A 20,288-nucleotide genomic window follows, 5' to 3' on the forward strand; every position below is an offset into this window, starting at 1 on the left:
AACAGTATGAAAAGACAAAAAGATATAACACTGAAAGATGAACTCCCCAGGTCGGTAGGTGCCCAATATGCCACTGGAGAAGAGTGGAGAAATAATACCAGAAAGAGTGAAGAGATGGAGCCAAAGTGAAAACAACGCCCAGTTGTGGATGTGACTGGAAGTTCAATGCTATAAAGAACAATACTGCACAGGAACCTGGAATGTCAGGTCCATGGATCAAGGCAAATTGGAAGTGGTCAAACAGGAGATGGCAAGAGTGAATATTGACATTTTAGAAATCAGTGAACTAAAATGGATTGGAATGGGAGAATTTAATTCAGATAACCATTATATCCACTACTGTGGGCAAGAATCCCTTAGAAGAAATAGAGTAACCCTCCAGTCAACAAGAGTCTGAAATGCAGTATTTGGGTGCAATCTCAAAAATGACAGAATGGTCTCTCTTTGTTTCCAAGGTGAACCATTCAATATCACAGTAATCCAAGTCTATGCCCCAACCACTAAGGCTGAAGAAACTGAAGTTGAACGGTTCTATGAAGACCTACAAGATCTACAAGACCATAAAAAGACATCCTTTTCATCATAGGGGACTAGAATGCAAAAGTAGGAAGTCAAGAGATGCCTGGAGTAACAGGCAAGTTTGGTCTCAGAGTACAAAATGAAGCAGAGCAACAGCTAACAGAGTTTTGCCAAGAGAACGCACTGGTCATAGCAAACACTCTCTTCCAACAACACAAGAGGTGACTCTACACATGGACATCACCAGATGGTCAACACTGAAATCAGATTGATTATATTCTTTGTGGCCAAAGATGAAGAAGCTCTATATAGTCAGTAAAAACAAGACCTGGAGCTGACTGTGGCTCAGATCATCAGCTCCTTATTGCAAAATTTAGACTTAAATTGAAGAAAGTAGGGAAAACCACTAGACCATCCAAGTATGACCTAAATCAAATCCCTTACAATTATACAGTGGAAGTGACAAATAGATTCAAGGGATTAGATTTGATAGACAGAGTGCCTGAAGAACTATGGACATAGGTTTGTGACATTGTACAGGAGGCAGTGATCAAGACCATCCCTAAAAAAAATAAATGCAAAAAGGCAAAATGGTTGTCTAAGGAGGCCTTACAAATAGCTGATAAGAGAAGAGAAGTTAATGGCAAAGGAGAAAAGCTCTGAATACAGAGTTCCAAAGAATAACAAGAAGAGATAAGAAAGCCTTCCTCAGTGATCGATACAAAGAAATAGAGGAAAACAACAGAATGGGAAAAAACTAGAGATCTCTTCAAGAAAATTAGAGATACCAAGGGAACATTTCATGCAAAGATGGGCACAATAAAGGACAGAAACAATGTGGATCTAACAGAAGCAGAAGATATTAAGAAAAGGTAGCAAGAATACACAGAAGAACTGTACAAAAAAGATCTTCATAACCCAGATAACCCCGATGGTGTGATCACTCACTTAGAGCCAGACATCCTAGAGTCCAAAGTCAAGTGGGCCTTAGGAAGCATAACCACAAAAAAAGCTAGTGGAGGTGATGGAATTCCAATTGAGCTATTTCAAATCCTGAAAGATGATGCTGTTAAAGTGCTGCACTCAATATGATAGCAAATTTGGAAAACTCAGCAATGTCCACAAGAATGGAAAAGGTCAGTTTTCATTCTAATCCCAAAGAAAGGCAATGCCAAAGAATGCTGAAACTACCAAACAGTTGCATTCATCTTACACGCTAGCAAAGTAATGCTCAAAATTCCCCAAATGAGGCTTCAAAAGTACATGAACCAAGAACTTCCATATGTACAAGCTGGATTTCAAAAAGAGAGAGAAATCAGAGATCAAATTGCCAAAATCCATTGGATCATGGAAAAAGCAAGAGAATTCCAGAAAAACGTCTACTTCTGCTTTATTGACTATGCCAAAGCTTTTGACTATGTGAATCTTGACTATGTGAATCACAACAAACTGTGGAACATTCTTCAACAGATGGGAATACCAGACCACCTTACCTGCCTCCTGAGAAGTCTGTATGCAGGCAAGAAGCAACAGTTAGAATTGGACATGGAACAATGGACTGGTTCCAAATTGGGAAAGGAGTACGTCAAGGCTGTATATTGTCACCCTGCTTATTTAACTTAATGCAGAGTACATCATGAGAAATGCTGAGCTGGATGAAGCTCAAGCTGGAATCAAGATTGCCAGAGAAATATCAATAACCTCAGATATGCAGATGACACCATCCTTATGGCAGAAAGTGAAGAGGAACTAAAGAGCCTCTTGATGCAAGTGAAAGAGGAGAGGGGAAAAAAAAAAACTGGCTTAAAACTCAACATTCAAGAAACTAAGACAATGACATACAGTCCCATCACTCCATGGCAAATAGATGGAGAAACAATGGAAACAGTGAAAGATTTTATTTTCTTGAACTCCAAAATCACTGAAGATGGTAACTGCAGCCATGAAATTAAAACAAGCTTGCTCCTTGGAAGAAAAGCTATGACCAACCTAGGAAAGTGAAAGTGAAGTTGCTCAGTCATGTCTGACTCTTTGCGACCCCATGGACTGTAGCCTACCAGGCTCCTCTGTCCATGGGATTTTCCAGGCAATACTACTGGAGTGGATTGTCATTTCCTTCTCCAGGGGATCTTCCCAACCCAGGGATTGAACCTAGGTCTCCCGCATTGTAGACAGACGCTTTACTGTCTGAGCCACCAGAGGAGACCCTGACCAACCTAGAGAGTATATTAAAAAGCAGAGACATTATAGTTTGCCAACAAAGGTCCATCTAGTCAAAGCCATGGTTTTTCCAGTAGTCATGTATGGATGTAAGAGTTGGACCATAAAGGAAACTGAGCACCAAAAAATTGATGATTTTGAACTGTGGTATTGGAGAAGACTCTTGAGAGTCCCTTGGACTGCAAGGAGATCAAACCATTCAATCCTAAAGGAAATCAGTCCTGAGTGTTCACTAGAAGGACTGATGCTGAAGCTCCAATACTTTGACCACCTGATGTGAAGAACTGACTCATTGGAAAAACCCTGATGCTGAGAAAGATTGAAGGTGGGAGGAGAAGGGGACAACAGAGGACTAGAGGGTTGGATGGCATTACCATTTTGATGCACGTGAGTTTGAGCAAACTCTGGGAGTTGGTGATGGACAGGGAAGCCTGGCATGCTGCAGCTCATGGGGTCGCAAAGAGTCAGACACGACTGAGTGACTGAACTGAACTGAAAGACCACTTAACATAAGATATGTAAAGGTGTTCAACATAACTAATTATCAAGGAAATACAAATGTAAATCACAATGTGATATCACCTCATGCCAGTTGGGATGGTTGCAGAAAACAGAAACAAACAAACAGAAAATGACAAGTGTTGGCAAAGATGTGGAGAGAAGGGAAATTCATGTATACCGCTGATGGGGATGTAAATTGGCAAGCCACTATGAAAAACAGGTTCTCCAAAAATTAAAAACAGAGCTACTGTATAATCCAACAATCCCTCTTCTGGGTATATACATAAAGGAATTAAAGTCAGAATCTCAAAGAAATATCCGCTCTCCTAAGTTCACTGCACAATAGCCAAGACATGGAAGCAGTCAATGTTTATTGATGGATGCATGGATAAAGAAAATGTGAAATGTACACAAAATGCAATATTATTTGGCCTTAAAATAAGAAAGATGTTTTTCCATTTGTGACAACATGGATACACTTGGAGGATATTATGTTGAGTAAAACAAGCCAAATCCATAAAGACAAATACTGCATGATCTCACTATATGAAGAATCTAGAGTAGTCAAACTCATAGAAACAGAGAGAACGGTGGTTGCTAGGAGCCAGGGGAGGAGTAAATGGAGAGGTATTGGTAGAGGGTTTTAGTAATACAAGATGGATAAGTCCTAGAGATCTACTATATGACATAGTGCCTATGGTTAATAATGCTGTATATGGTACACTCAGTAACTTAAGAGCGTAGACACTGATTTTAGACAAAGATTGGAAGAATTACACAAATAAAACTTTATTTCAGTTTGCAGTAATTTGAATCCATATTCTGAAAGGTAAACTCACTTTAATATTTTTGAGCTATAAGTGATAAAAACACTATATGCTGTGACAATTAGTAATATTAAAACGTTTCATGATAAGAAAAATAAAATATCCAGGGACTAGCTTAACAAGGTATATACAGGACTTTTATGAAGAAAACCAGGAAGGTGTTTCTGAAAAGAAAATGAAGATGACTTGAAAATATGAAATAAAATGTTAGAAGGACTGAATACAATAGTTATTGCAAATTTCTTAAAAATTAAATTAAAATCCCAATGAAAGTGAAAGTGTGTTAGTCGCTCAGTTGTGTCTGACTGTTTGCAACTGCAACCCCATGGACTACAGCCCGACAGACCTTTCTGTCCAAGGGATTCTCCAGGGAAGAATACCGGAGTGGGTTGCCATTCCCTTCTCCAGGGGATCTTCCTGACTGAATGATCGAACCCAGGTCTCTTACTTTACAAGCAGATTCTTTACCATCTGAGCTCCCAGGGAAGCTCTGAATATTAATGCCCTGTCTGGCAAATATCATACCACGGCAAACAACCGAGGTCCTGTTGGGTGATATGTTATGGTCCTTCGGTGAAACAGAACCCATAGGATACAGAGATACAAGAGGTTCACAATAAGCATAGGCTCACACAGTTATGGAGGCTGAGAAATCTACCATCTGCTGCTTGCAAGTGGGAGAAGCAGGAGAGCCAATGGTGTAATTCCGTCTGAGCCCAGAGGCCCCGGAACTGGATGGCCACTGGGGCCCAGAAGTCCAAGAACCAGGAGCTCTGATATCTGAGGGCAGGAGGAGATGAGCATCCAGCTCAAAGACCAAATTCACCCCTTGCCTTTGCTCTTTGTGCCCTGAATGAACCTGAGTTTGCACTCCCACGTTCATGAGGATGGATCTTCTTCACACAGTCACTGATTTAAATGCTAATCTCTCCCTGGAACACCCTCACAGACACGTCCAGAAAGGACATTTTACTAGCTAGTAGGCACCCTTTCCCTAGTCAAGCTGACACATAAAACTAACCGTCACAGGTGGCAAAAAATACCAATTATCTAAGTATGTATTATTTCTATCATAAAGGTATTTTTCAAGTTGTCCCAACTTTGAGTTGGAAGGGGCCATATAAAGATGAAATAGATATATTAATAGATATACATATGGATATATTAATAGATATCGATGATATAGATAGATACAGATGATATAGATAGATATGGGCTTCCCTGGTGGCTCAGTAGTAAAGAATCTGCCTGCAGTACAGGAGACATGGGTTCAATGCCTGGGTCAGGAAGATCCCCTGGAGATGGGAACGGCTACCCACTCCAGTATTCTTGCCTGGAAAATCCCATGGACAGAGGAGCCTGGCGGGCTACAGTCCATGGGGTTGCAAGAGACTTGGACACCACTTAGCAACTAAACACACAACACATAGATATAGATAGATAGATAGATAGATAGAGGTACTGTGGCCACCTGATGCGAAGAACTGACTCATTTCAAAAGACCCTGATACTGGGAAAGATTGAAGGTGGGAGAAGGGGACGACAGAGGATGAGATGGTTGGATGGCATCACCGACTCAATGGACATGAGTTTGGGTAAACTCCAGGAGTTGGTGATAGACCGGGAGGCCTGGTGTGCTGCAGTCCATGGGGTCACAAAGAGTCAGACACAACTGAGCAACTGAACTGAACTGAACTGATCTGAAGTAGATAGATAAATAATCTAGTGTTAATTTTATCTATTTACTCTAACGACTATGAGTCAATCAAGTAGAATTCATGCAATGTTTTAGTGACGGTGCTCCTTTGATCTTTTGTCTGACAGACATTTTTAGCATATGATAATTTTTCTAAGTATTTAGTTCTCTTTCTAGATGCTATACAAGCTATTGTCTTTTACTCTGCCAGTAATTTTTCAGAAGTTGCAGTTAAATACATTGTCTCAGCTGATATTAGTTGTGCTTTAGTGCTCTGGATGAGATTAGAAATAAATCCTAAATCTTTGACGAGACAGAAACAGTCTACTGTCAACAGTAGGAAAGGTCCTGAGGGAGTTTGGGACTGTTTGAATGATCACACACAGACACAAACTGAAGCCGCGCCCCGTCTGTCTGTTCACTTCCAGTGACTGATTAGCTAAGGGGGAGGGTAAGCCCGGAGTCTGTCATCACTGGGCTGGCATCTTGAAGTTAGAAACAACTCACAAACGCTAACTAGGGAAGCAGGAATCCAATCCACACAAGGTCCAAGGCGCCCATCCAAAACTAGACATCCCAGCTGTTTGGGATCAGTAAACACAGCTAATAGCTCTCTTTAAGGGGAAATGGTAAATCCGGGCCAATGAACTGGAAATAAAACCCCCTCAGTTGATATCCATCCTTCTCTCAACCATGTCACGATCTGACAAGGAATGAGAGCACAAAGACGGAGTTTCAGACCATCATTTAGCATTGCTGTTGTTGTTCAGTTGCTGTCACGTTCGATTCTGTGAACCCGTGGACTGCAGCACGCCGGGCTTCCCTGTCTGTCACCGGCTCCCAGAGTTTGCTCAAACTCACGTCCATCGAGTCCGTGATGCCATCCAACCATCTCATCCTCTGTCATCCCCTTCTCCACTTGCCTTCAGTCTTCCCAGCATCGGGGCCTTTTCACAGATGGCATAACTGGAAACAGTCACGTGGCTTGTCATCTCACTGAAATATTCCTCAAAACTCCTAAGAAGCCTTATTAATGGGGAAATAACTGCAGAACTCAGAAAAAAAAAACTGTATGACAAGGTCAGAGTTGGCTGGTGCATCTCATAGTGCCTATTGGGCAGTTAAGGCCCCATTGATGGTTAACAGACACATAATTAAAAGGTTTGTTAAAAGGTCCAAGAACCCATGGGACTTCCCTGATGGTTCAGGGGTTAAGAATCCACCCTGCAATGTAGGGGGTGTGGGGTTCAACTTGTGGTGGAGAAACTAAGATCCCACAAGCTGCAGGTTAACTAAGCCCAAGTACTGCAACTACCAAGCCTACACACTGCAACTAGAGAGAGCCCTCGCACCACAGGGGAAGACTCCACATGGTGCAGCTGAGGCCTGATGCAGCCGCTTTAATTGATAATAATAATAAAAAAAAAAAGGTCCAAGAACCCAAGCAAGTCAAAGAAATAGCCCCACGACTTGTAGCTGCTTTAGTTCATTTCACTTGTTTGTGTGGAAATCTCAGCAGATGTTTGACAAGGAAGCTCCTGACTGTTAAGCGTCACCTGCACGGTGATGGCTTCGCCTGTTGGGGGACAGGGAGCAGACTCACTCACAAGCGTGACAGTGCAGCCGGTTCTTGGCCCGGCTGGGAAGGCCCACCTGAGTCCCGGGTGGGTGAGTCACCCCGTCCAGGTCTGGCTGTCAGCAAGGAAATGAGACTATTGAGAAGAATAGATTGTTGGCAATGGTATTCAGCATGAACCAAGAACAAGTTACCTCCATAAATCACATCACGGAGCAGACCTTCAGAGCGCGTGCTCAGTGTGTGATAAAACATGTAAGTGACAAGCACGACGACAAGGCCATTCTTCCTAGGACCCTGTGCACATCTCACTCGAAGAACTTCCAACCTGTGGCCAGAAGACAGGGTTTAGCATCTTTTTTAATATTTTCATTTTCATCAGTGTTACAAGCTGCGCATAGTTTAACAGTCAAATAGCACCACAGGGCTTAACGTGTAAAAACATAAAACAAATGGAACGGCTCTCCCCTCGTTACCATCTTTTTAAAGAGAAGTTTCCAAGGATCTCCTGTTTCAGTGGACACACCAAATGTACAGCTATGTGCACACAGTCGCTTTAGTCGTGTCTGATTCTCTGCGACCCTATGGCCTGTAGCCCCCCGGCTCCTCTGTTGATGGGACTCTCCAGGTAGGAATACTGGAGTGGGTTGCCATGCCTTCCTCCAGGGGATCTTCCCAACCCAGGGATCAAACCTGCATCTCTTATGTCCCCTGCATAGGCAGGCAGGTTCTTTACCACTAGCACCACTTGGGAATCCCATTGTATAGCTACACACAGAGTAATACCCTCTGTAAGAAATCCAGAAACTACCCAAGTAACTCATCCATTAGGTGAGTGAGAAAACACTGACCTCTAACAGGTAGTGAGGCTGAAACACACTTTTGCCATAAACCCCTGCCCCTGGCACAGTGCCATAAAAGGAAGCTGCTGCTGCTGCTAAGTCATTTCAGTTGTGTCCAACTCTGTGCAACCCCATAGACGGCAGCCCACCAGGTTCCCCAGTCCCTGGGATTCTCCAGGCAAGAGTACTGGAGTGGGTTGCCACTTCCTTCTCCAATGCATGAAAGTGAAAAGTGAAAGTGAAGTCGCTCAGTCGTGTCCGACTCTTCGAGACCCCATGGACTGCAGCCTACCAGGCTCCTCCACCTATGGGATTTTCCAGGCAAGAGTACTGGAGTGGGGTGCCATCACAGGAACTCCTAATTCCTAGCTTCTCTTTGAAGAGCAGAAGGTTTGCACCTCACATTTAGCACCGCAACTTTACGACTCCCACCTGAGGAATGGGCCCCAAACACCTAGCTCTGAAGCCTATGAGGCTTGCATCCACATGTTCCATGAGACTTTAGCAAACCAGGAAGCAGCGATTACTGGGCTGGGAGTAGACCCTGCAGTGACCCACCTGGGCTCAGGCAGACACGTGCAGCCCCCAGTCCCTGCCCGAAAGGGGTCCTTCTGCCTAACTCAGAAGCTGCTGCCTGGGGGTCAGGCTTCCGGTGGAGGCTGGCCACATCTCCCCAGAGACAGACAAGCTGGTGGACGCCTCTGTGGCCACCTCCCTCTAGCTTGACCCGAGTTACCAGCATCTCCCTGAAAGGAGCTTGCGCACACATCTGCACCCCAGCATTCACAGCTGCTGCCTGAAGTGCACACGCCTGGATCGCTTGGCCCTCACAGCCAAGGGGGCTGCAGGCAGTGCCAGAAAATTGCATCAGTTTAAAAAAATGGGATGGTATTTTTTCAAAAGATTAATAGCCAAGAACCAGAGAACTAACAAAGAGCTTTTTAAAGATGATCACACATATCAAGGGTGCTGGGTGCAGGAGTTAAGAGGGAGTCCGAGGAGATCAGAATAGCTTGGAAAAGGGTCAAAAAATTTCTGAGGCTCAAAAAAGTAGGAAAAAAATGATAACTGGAAAACAGGAGGACAATATCAGAAAATAAGGTCAATTTGATAAGTTTAGAATCTAAATAATAGAATTTCTGAAAGGCGATAGAAAAAAGGATGGAATTATCATGTGAACTATATAATATAGTTCCATAGAATTGAAAAGCATAACTTCCCAGATTGAAAGGACCCACAAAATGTCCAATCCAGGGATTTTAAAAAGTGGCTCACACCAATACACTTAAGTCCAAAACACTGAAGTTCTCAAAAACTGGAAGAAGAGGATGAAGGATCCTAGGTAAGGAGACTGAAAGCTGGATAATTGAACAGAACCATCGAATGCAAAAGGAAAAGTCATGACTGAACCAGCATTCTATACCCAGCGAAGAAATCGTCAGATATGCAAGGGCCTTAAGTATTTACTTCCTGGCTCCTCAGCGAGGAAGACACCAGGGATACACTTCACCAAATGAGTTTACTAAGAAAGAACAAAACATGGAGCCTGAGAGATAGTGGATCCAACACAAGAAAGAGAGACAATGAGAGTCCCAGGGTTTCATTAAAGTGGATCCTCAGAGAACCAGCTCTGCAAGGTCTATAAATCTCCAGAATGGTGGAGGAAGATGGAAAACTCTAGGAACAAGACATGAAATATGATGGATAGGTCCCCAGTGTGATGGAGAGTTTGATATGGTTAACCTGTGATATGGGGATTCCCAGGTGGTGCTACTGGTTAAGAACACGCCTGTGAATGCAGGAGATGTAAGAGACACAGATTCGATCCCTGGGTCGGGAAGATCCCCTGGAGAAGGAAATGTTAACCCACTCCAGCATTCTGAGGAATTCCATGAACAGAGGCGCTCTGTGGGCTACAGTCCACGGGGTCACAAGGAGTTGGACATGACCAGCAACTTAGCATGCACACATGCACAGCTTCTCATATATAGAAAGCTAAACAAATTAAAAATATGGCATGATTAACACCAGAAGCAAAAAGTTGTCCAGCAGAAGGTCCAATCCTAGCATATTCTGTAGCTCAGTCATAGACAGCACTCATGCAGACATGATAATTCGATCTCTGAATATTTCTTTAACCAAAAAAATATTGGTTAAAAATATACCTATGTCCAGAGGATTGGGAAAGTGGGTATATGTTGGGGGTGGTTAAGAGTGTTAAATCTTCATCTTTGGTAGTATGCAGTTAAAAGTAACTAGAAGTTGTAACTAGAAGTTCAAGCAATAGGTTTGTTGTTTAGTAGATAAGTTGTGTCTGACTCGCTTATGACCCCATGAACTGTAGCCTGCCAGCCTCCTCTGTCCATGGAATTTTCTAGGCAAGAATACTGGAAGGGGTTGCCATTTTCTTCTCCAGGGGATCTTACCGACCCAGGTAAGAACCCATGTCTCCTGCATTGCAGGCAGATTCTTTACCACTGAGCTAAAGCAACAGAAGTAAAGACCAAATGTCAGAAGAAACAGCCTAAAGGAAAAAGTGGTGCTCTCTAGAGGAGAAGACTCCAAGATGGGGACCTGTGAAATAGAGGGCACGGTTTTGCTTAGCACTTTTTCTAATAGTAAACCTTTTCAACATGCATATGTGCCACTTCAATAAAAATTGAAGGAAGCTGACAGTTTACATTCCTAACTCAAATACATCTCACCTTGTCTCTAACTAAGGGTCCACTCTTTCATTCAACCATCCCTCAACCAATGGGCTCAGTTTTGAGTCATCGAGCATCTGTGCCACAGCCTATAAAATTCAGGTAATGAAAATACACTCATGAAATTGACAGTAAAGACCTACAGAAGTGGAAAATGGGTCTTGACTGACGATTACAAATAAAGTGAAGATGGTTTGCTTGCTTTATTCAGCACACCCTTGTGAACTAAAAACACCAGTGTGGAAGCAAACTCAATCAAGCTAATTAAACTGTGTTTCTCCATTTCAATAATAGAAAAAAATCACTCTATGCTTCCAAGCTAACTAACTAAATTGTACATAGAAGGAAAGCCACACCAAACAACAGAAAAGGTCAATGCAATATAAGACCAAAGACTGATGTGTGCTTTCCAGATTCATCAATAACTTTACTCAGTACTAAGGATGCTCCATTGTTACATTGACCATAATTTTTCAAACACAAAATTACAAACCACTGTCTCAGTGAATTTATAAGGATAGCATTAAAAATAAATACTAGAAAATGACCAGGTTCTCTACAGACAATAGTAGAAGAACCTCAAGAATACCAAATTAATCAAGTATTTTTGGACAAGAAGTTAATTCCAGATTATTTGTCCTCAGCATATTGACATTATAAAACTCTCATTAACCAGAAAGCTGGAAGTTATCCTGGTGACAAAAGAACAAAGATAAAGCAATCCGGAATTAAACATTGTGTCAAGTTATTATTCATACATTGAGAAGATGAATTTTTTAAGACAACTATAATTTAGCAATGAGAGGTGTCTTTGTTTTCATTAGCAATATAAGTTCTAAGACTTTATTTTTAATATACAAAAAAAGAATTTTACATCATAATGAAATTTAAGCTGTTTTAAGTTAAAATGTACATATTAGCAATCATTTCACCTTTTATGTCCACTTGAGCCAGAACTTAGCGACAAACATACACACACATAGAAATACACACACAGCATTTGGGCCATTCTTTTATGATTTTATCCATTTTGTGAAGACAAATGACAACTAGTACCACAGACTTCTTTGACTTGTTACAAAATATTCTTGCCTACCATCTACTCCACCACTGAAAATGGATTACAGCTGTCTATGATCCTCAGGAGTAATTGGTCTTGGGAAGGACAAAAACAAACAGAAATACTTTTGCTGGCTTGGGCGGAAGGAAAATTTTGTTTTCTGAGTTCTTACCAAATTATTGACACTCTATTTTTCACTTGTAATTGCCCTGGGTATTTCAAGTAGACACAGCCTTATGGTCACAGAGGAGAAATATTCTTCTTCTTAATTAGGAAAGGCTTTCAGCCTAGGGACAGAATTCTTATTAGAATGGGTGGGTATTTGTGTCTTTAACCCCTCCCAATGATCTTCCTAATGGACTGAGCCTCATTAAATAGAACGAGACAAAAATTATCCCAAACAGAAAGCTAAAGTTTTATCCATTAAGAGAAAACGGGGACCATGACTCAGAACAGCTCTCAATGGTTTGCTTTATTTCTTTTATTATTACTATTGTTATGGTAAGAACACATGAGGTTTACCCTGTTAAGAAATGTTTCCATACACAAACAGTGTTGTTAGCTACAGGAATAGTGTCACACCGCAGAGCTCTAGAGCTCCTCTTATGTGAGTGTGCTTGGTCACTTAGTCGTGTCCAACTCTTTGCGACCCCATGTACCATTGCCCACCAGGCTCCTCTGTCCATGGGGATTCTCCAGGCAAGAATACTGAAGTGGGTGGCCATGTCCTCCTCCAGGACATCTTCCCAACCCAGGGATCGAACCCAGGTCTCCTGCACTGCCGGCAGATTCTTCACCGTCTGAGCCACCAGGGAAGCTTTATATCCACTGAACACATTTCCCTCCACACCAGACTCTGGCAACCCTAGTTCTGTTCTCTGCTTGCACATATTTGACTATTTTAGATTCCTCAGATAAGCTGAATCATGTAGCACTTGCCTTTCTGTTACTGGCTGATTTTATGTAACAAAATGTCCACAAGTTTCATTCCTGTTGTTGCATATGACAGGATTTCATTATTTTTTATGGCTGAATAATATTGCCAACAAAGGTTTGTAGAGTCAAAACTATGGTTTTTCCAGTAGTCATGTACAGATGTTAAGAGTTAGACCAGAAAGAAGGCTGAGCACCAAAGAACTGATGCTTTCAAACTGTGGTATTGGAGAAGACTCTTGAGAGTCCTTTGGACAGCAAGGAGATCAAACTAGTCAATCATAAAGGAAATCAACCCTCAATATTCATTTGAAGGACTGATGCTGAAGCTGAAGCTCCAATCCTTTGGCCACCTGATGGGAAGAGCCAACTCATTTGAAAAAAACCCTGATGCTGGGAAAGATTGAAGACAGGAGGAGAAGGGGATGACGGAGGATGAGATGGTTGGATGGCATCACCAACTCAATGCACATGAGTTTGAGCAAGCTCTGGGAGATGGTGAAGGACAGGGAAGCCTGGCGTGCTTCAGTCCATGGAGTTGCAAAGACTCAGACACAACTGAGGGACTGAAGAACAGCAAATATTCCATGACACGCATATTTCACGTTATCATTATCTGCTTATCCAAGGAGGGCCGCTGGGGTTGTTTCCATGGCTTAGTTATTGTGAATAAGGCTGCAATGAACATGGAATGCAGATATCTTTGAGACCCTGATGTCAATTATTTTGTATAAATACCCTGAAGTGAGGTTTCAGGATGGGATGGTAGCTCTATTTTCATTTCTCAAGGAACCTCCATATTGTTGTTCATAGTGACTGCACCATTTCACATTTCTACCCACCGTGCACAAAGATTCTGATTGTCCAGTTCTCACCAACAATCATTATATTCTGGTTTTCTGATGATAAAACATCACACACATCCTAGCCAATGTGTGATGATATCTCTTTGTGTGTTTGATTTGCCTTTTTCCTGAGTATTGCTTGTTATAAGTGTCTTTTCACAGGCCTGTTGGCCATCTGTGTATCTTCCTTGGAGAAATGTTCTATTCGATTCATTTACTATATAGGTCAGTTTCCATGATCAGATTCCCACTTGCGGCTTAAAATCTTGATTAATGTATTTTTTAGAAGAAAAATGTTACCAGTAGCAAATCCATTGTTGGTTACAAATGTTCGTGGAAATGCATAGCGTGCTAGTAGTAGTCGTGTTAGTCGCTCGGTCGTGTCTGACTCTGTGTGACCCGTGGCCTGAACTGATATTACCTGACGGAGAAATCCTGCACTGAGCCCGGGTCCAGGGCTTCCCCCGTGCTCAGTCACCGGCTGCGAGCAGCCCCAGTGGAGCGAGGAGGGCAGGACCTGTGTCCACAGACACGGCTGCTGGAGGCTGCCAGTCCGTCACGTTTCCACGGCCAGCCTCTCTTGAGGGAGATCTGAGGGGGGCCTCACCAGGGCCCTGCTCACTTCTCTCTCCTTCCTCCCAAGCCTCTGCTATGAGAGGCATCTGTTTTTTTTACAGCTGGCGTCCATTTCCCCACCTTCAGGTCACAGTACCTAGATTTAGGGGGTGGAGGATGGGGAAGGAACCACAGCCATGCCCTAGTCTATTTGGATCAGGTGAAACTGACTGTCAGGTGAAACTGACATCTCCCACCTGCCTTCTGTTGTAGTCATCTGACCCTCAACAACCAGAACATGGTCTGACCCACTACAAAGGGTTGATGAGGGGATGGACACAGTGTCCAGAGCCATTGAAACCATCAAGGGTTTCAATGAAACCATTGAAACCATCAAGGTTTTGTTTTGTTTTGTTTTTTTGTACAACATAGGAAATCAACCCTGAATATTTGTTGGAAAGACTGATGCTGAAGCTAAAGCTGCAATGTTTTGGTCACCTGATGTGAAGAGACAACTCATTGGAAAACACCCTGATGCTGGGAAAGACTGAAGGCAGGAGGAGAAGGGGATGACAGAGGATGAGATGGTTGAATGGTATCACTGACTCAATGGACATGAATTTGAGCAAACTGCAGGAAACAGTGAAGGACAGGGAAGCCTGGCGTGCTGCAGTCCACAGTATGGCATAGAGTCGGAGACAACTGAGCAACTGAACAATAAGTTCAGTTAATAATAAGGTATTAAGACCGTTAACTAGATAGCTGAAAAGGTAAGAGACAAGCACTAAGGTGTCTTGTAGGTACAAACTGAAGGAAGTAGCCTGTACCACAAAGGCTGCAGGGAAAACTGGACTTGTTAGAGCTTGCAAGCTTGGAGGAAGAGCCCTGTGGAGCTGAAACTCAGTCTCAGAGGAGGGTATCTCTGGGCTTAGAGAAGGGGCTCCACGGGCCTGGATCTGGACATCTTGAAGAGGGTCACCCACCAGCTGGTGCTGTATCTCTGCTTAGGGTGCAGTGAGTGTTGAAAGAAGACCACAGACAGGATCCCACTGTCTCTACAGGAAGTAGATGTCACAGCCAGTATTTGGTGGGTTAAAGGTCACAGGAAGGAAACCAACAGGAAGCAGCCAGTCTTGACTTCCTCCTCTGGTCTCCAGTCTCTACCCCACTGGGCAAAGCCATCAGGGATTAGCCGACAAATGACACATCTGGTTTCCAGGGCAGAAGCACGGAAGGGTGTACTGGAAACAGAGTGTCAGAAACTCAACAACTGGCACAGAGCCAAACAAGCCAGGGCCTCCAGCAATCCTAGGCAGAGATGGAGCTCCTTGGAAAGATAAATGACCACAGAGGACCAAGAACACACAGGGTGTTGATCGCAGGAGTGATCACAAGCTTGGTTGTGCAGGGAGTGCCCAGAAGGACAACTGCAAACTGGAGAAATTTTCCATGAGCTGGGGAACAAGATCATCGGACATAGACCGGTTTATTGACAGGGCCTCAAAGCTCTCAACCCCCCACCTCCTCAGGCCCCGACTGCAGGGGCCTGAACATGACAGCCTCCATTTTCAGTGTAAGCTAGGAATGATTTGTCCTGGGTTCAAGTGAAAGTGAAAGTCGGTCAGTGGTGTCCAACTCTTTGCATACAGTCCATGGAATTCTCCAGGCCAGAGTACTGGAGTGGGTAGCCTTTCCCTTCTCCAGGGGATCTTCCCAACCCAGAGATCGAACCCAGGTGTCCCACATTGCAGGCAGATTCTTTACCAGCTGAGCCACAGGGAAACCCAAGAATACTGGAGTGGGTCAGTCAGTCAGTCAGTTCAGTCACTCAGTCGTGTCCGACTCTTTGCGACCCCATAAATCACAGCACACCAGGCCTCCCTGTCCATCACCAACTCCCAGAGTTCACCCAGACTCACGTCCATCGAGTCCAGGGGATCTTCCCAACCTAGGAATCAAACCAGGGTCTCCTGCATTACAGGCAGATTCTTTACCAACTGAGCTATCAGGGAAGCCCCTGGGTTCAAAAGCAAAGCTAAATAGGTATCTGGATCTTTTAAAATAATATGCATAATAAATATATATGGAATAATATATCATAGTATTTATATATAATAATTAAATTATATATATACGTTAATGCCTTTTAGCATACCATTAATTCAAACATAATGCTATAAAACATCAGATCTCTAAATTTACTCTTTCTATACAATAAAGTTTTTGAAGAATAACTACAGCATGTTTTAAAGTCCTAAATAGAAAGGTATTTTTTTAAGGTTTGTTTTTTTTTTTTTTTGGAGGCGGGGGGTGGCAGCTTCCCAGGTGGTGCTAGTGGTAAAGAACCCACCCGCCAATGCAGTAGAAGGAAGAGACATGGGTTTGATCCCAGGGTCATAAAGATCCCCTGGAGAAGAGAATGGCAACCCACCCCAGTGTTCTTGCCTGGAGAATCCCACGGACGGAGGAGCCTGGCGGGCTATGGTCCATGGGGTCACAACGAGCTGGACACGACTGAAGCGACTTTGCACATTTATTTTTGGCTGCACTGGACCTTCACTGCTATCACAGGCTTTTCTCTAGTTTCAGCGAGCAGGGGCTACTCCCTAGCTGCAGTGCTTGGGTTTCTCACTGCGGTGGCTTCTCTCGTTGTGGAGCACGGGCTCTAGGTGCCCAGGCTTCAGTAGTTGGGGTGCATGGGCTTAGTTGCCCTGCAGCATGAGGTTTTCCCAAACCAGGAATCGAGTCTGTGTCCCCTGCATTTGGCAGGCAGATTCTTAATAGCTGTACTGCCAGAGAAGCATGAAAGAGATTGCTTTTGTTTTCTTTTTTAACCTCAAAAGATCCACTTACCATTTTCTATGAGCATCAGTTCTGATATATATAACATGGCATACTTTTCACGTGGGTCCATAAGTAGGACTATGCTTTAAAAAATCCAAACTAATTGAGGTTGAATTCCGACTTTCCCTAAAGGATTTCTAAGATGCAGGGTAAGGAGTGAATGATTCAGGACATTGCTGTTGTTTCTCACACCCCAGTGATCAGGACACAATCTGCCATTTATAATGATTACCACATGAGGACAGACAGTGGCAGAGAGCATGTGGCCGGGCCAGTCCTTGGCACAAGCTCCTGATAGAAGAACTGATGAAGCCCATTCATGTGTCAGCCCCTGCCCTGTCCCCCTGGACTCCAGATGCATGGGCTCAGTGGAGGTGGAGATACTGTTAGATCACCTAAAACAGCACTTTCTTTCTATCAATTTTCGTATTAAGTATCTCTCCAGGGACGGTGACCTCCAGCTGTTAGCTGCCCTCCTTTGCTAACTCTAGAGCCCAATTTTGCTGAGACCTCAGTACTCAAGACCAAATATTGGAGAGAGTTTTGTTGACTTTCATTTCAATCACAGTAGGTATCCAAAAACTGCTTCCCATGGTAGACTGTTGTTTTTGTCTCTAAACACTGCAATTTTGTTACAAAGAACTTTCAGGGTTATCAATGTTGTTCTAATCTTTTATGTGCTAAAGGGCTGATAACAGGCGGCTTGTCTCCTATAATGCTTAAACTACTTGCTCAAGGCTACGGAGATTAAAATTACTTTTCTCCTAGTGTTCCTGAGTACTTGGAGTTTTTATTCTGATTTTTCTCTAAGCTCAAACGTCTATTTAAAAATTTTAAGATTCCACGGCACTCCCTGGAAATTCAGTCATGGGGCGCATACATGTATTCTGAAACAAAGAAATAACATGTGTGAATGGTTTTCCTAAAACAAGAAGCAGCACCCAAGAAGCACATATTCCTGGCAGTATAGAGCCAGGCTCTGGGAATCTGAGTTGAGGGGTTCACTTGCCACCCCTGAAGACACAACCACCCAGATGATACCTGGGAAAAAGTAGTTTAGTGTTAAAAAGAGCATAACCCTGGTTATACGACCTACTGATCTAAACAAAAAGCATCTGCTCGGGAAAGACATTTTGTAGTCTATTAATAATTTGCTCTCTCTCTTTGAAAAGTGCAAAGCAGCTTATTTCTGGAATTTAAAATTCTTAACTTCAAACAAGATGCATTTTTTGGAAAAGATGTGTTTTTTTAATCAAAACAAAGACAAGATATGACTTGAGTATAAACTCCTTGAGGGTAGAAATAGCAGAGGCGAGGGAGAAAGAGAGAGCCTGTGTGTGCTGGTGAAGAAGGGTTCATCCATGAAGACAGCTCACCTTCTGGGTCCCCTGCCATTTGCTCCCCTGGGCTCTGAGTCAGAAAGCTCCTGTGTTTCTTCCACCTGGAGGGACATATTCATCTGGACCCATGGGTTCTGTGAATCTTAGTTGCTTTTCATTATGGGCATGTAGAGGAGAAATACAGTTCAGAGGATGAGTGAGAGAGAAGAAAAATGGCAAATATATCAAGATGAACCAACTTACTGGCAACATTACCTGCCGTTCTTGCATACCGATCTTCAGATGTTCTTTCTCTACAACCGGTGATCTCCCTAGAGAGAAGAACAGTATTGCAGATTTCTTGTGGCACCGTCTAGTTATCTGTGGACATCATTTGTACATATTGCATTGAATTCACTGAAGCAAGCTATAATCTGAAAATAAGCCTTCTCCAAAATCTCAGGGACTGCTGTTCAGAAAGCTCTTTCTTGTCTGAAATCTTCCATGAAATGAATTAACTTTGCCCACTTGAAACTTGCAGCCAAATCAGCTTCCTTATTTGAGATAGCAGCAGTCAGGCACACTGGGAGAGCAATTTTGTAGGTAGGCTGTAGACCCACGTTTCCTCATGATACATCCCTCATAAAACTGGTGAATAGGGACTTCTCTGGTGGTCCAGTGGCTAAGAATCCTCCTTGCAATACAGAGGATGAGGGTTCGATCCCTGGTTGGGCAACTAAGATCACACATGCCACAGAACAACTAAGCCACAACTACTGAAGCCCCTGCGTTCTGGAGACTGCGTGCCACAACCAGAGAATCCACGTACCACAAGGAAAGATCGTTCATGATACAGCGATCATGATGCAATGATCCCGAGTCCCACAGCTAAGACCCTAGGCAGCCAGATAAATAAATACTTTTAAAAAAACAAGCCAATTTAATGAACCAATTTGGGAAATCATAGCTCAGCTCAATAATGCAAGTTAACGGCAACTTCTTGGAGAGCCACCCCTTTATTCACCTAGGAATGGAGAGGCTGCTCCCCTAGAAAGGATGACTGCAGACAGCGGGGTGGAAAACCAGAGTCCTCTTGGCTCCTGTGGCTCAAGGCAGGCAGGCTCACAGGGTCATGCTCTGTCCAGCACCTCATCTGCTGAAAACCCACCCAACCAGCCTCTTCTCTAACCTCCTCAAGAGAAGGCAGCAAGAGCCACAATTGAAAACCAAAGTGCCAGCTGTTCGTGGGAAACAACCTCTGCTTCTAGACCAACAGCCAGAATCAAGAAGCCATTGTCCCTGCTTCTGATGGGAAGAGAAAGAAAGCGTATGGCTTAGAGCTGTCTTCTCAGCCACCATGGGCGATAATGCCATGAGAGACATTTGTCAGGAGGAACCTAGGAACCAAATTTCAGTTCTCGTTTCTGGGCTTTTTCAGTTCAGACTGTATATATAACAGCCCTTCTCAGTCACTGTTCATGCAGAGAACTGAGTAGTTTCTCTATTGACTTAAATATAAAAATTTTTAAATTAAAACTTATATTTTGCAAAATAGTTTTCACATTCATTTTCTATGTGTACTATTTCATTATCTTCCAGAACGACCCTATGAGAGAACCATTTCTTTTTTGGTGGAGGAAAATAACCAAAGGAAATACTAGCAAGCCGAATCATCCACTGGGTTACTGAAAGGGCCCAAGAAAGCAAAAGGGTTAATACTAATAGTGTGAAAACTTGTCTCTGTAATGCATCTGGCTGTGTGCAGTGGGGGTGACGCTGAGCAGTAGGACATCCTGAGACCATAGAGTGGCAGGGTGCAGATGGCCTTCTTGCTCTGTTCTCTGAA

Source organism: Bubalus kerabau, chromosome 18, assembly GCF_029407905.1.
Source record: "Bubalus kerabau isolate K-KA32 ecotype Philippines breed swamp buffalo chromosome 18, PCC_UOA_SB_1v2, whole genome shotgun sequence".
NCBI lineage: Eukaryota > Metazoa > Chordata > Mammalia > Artiodactyla > Bovidae > Bubalus > Bubalus kerabau.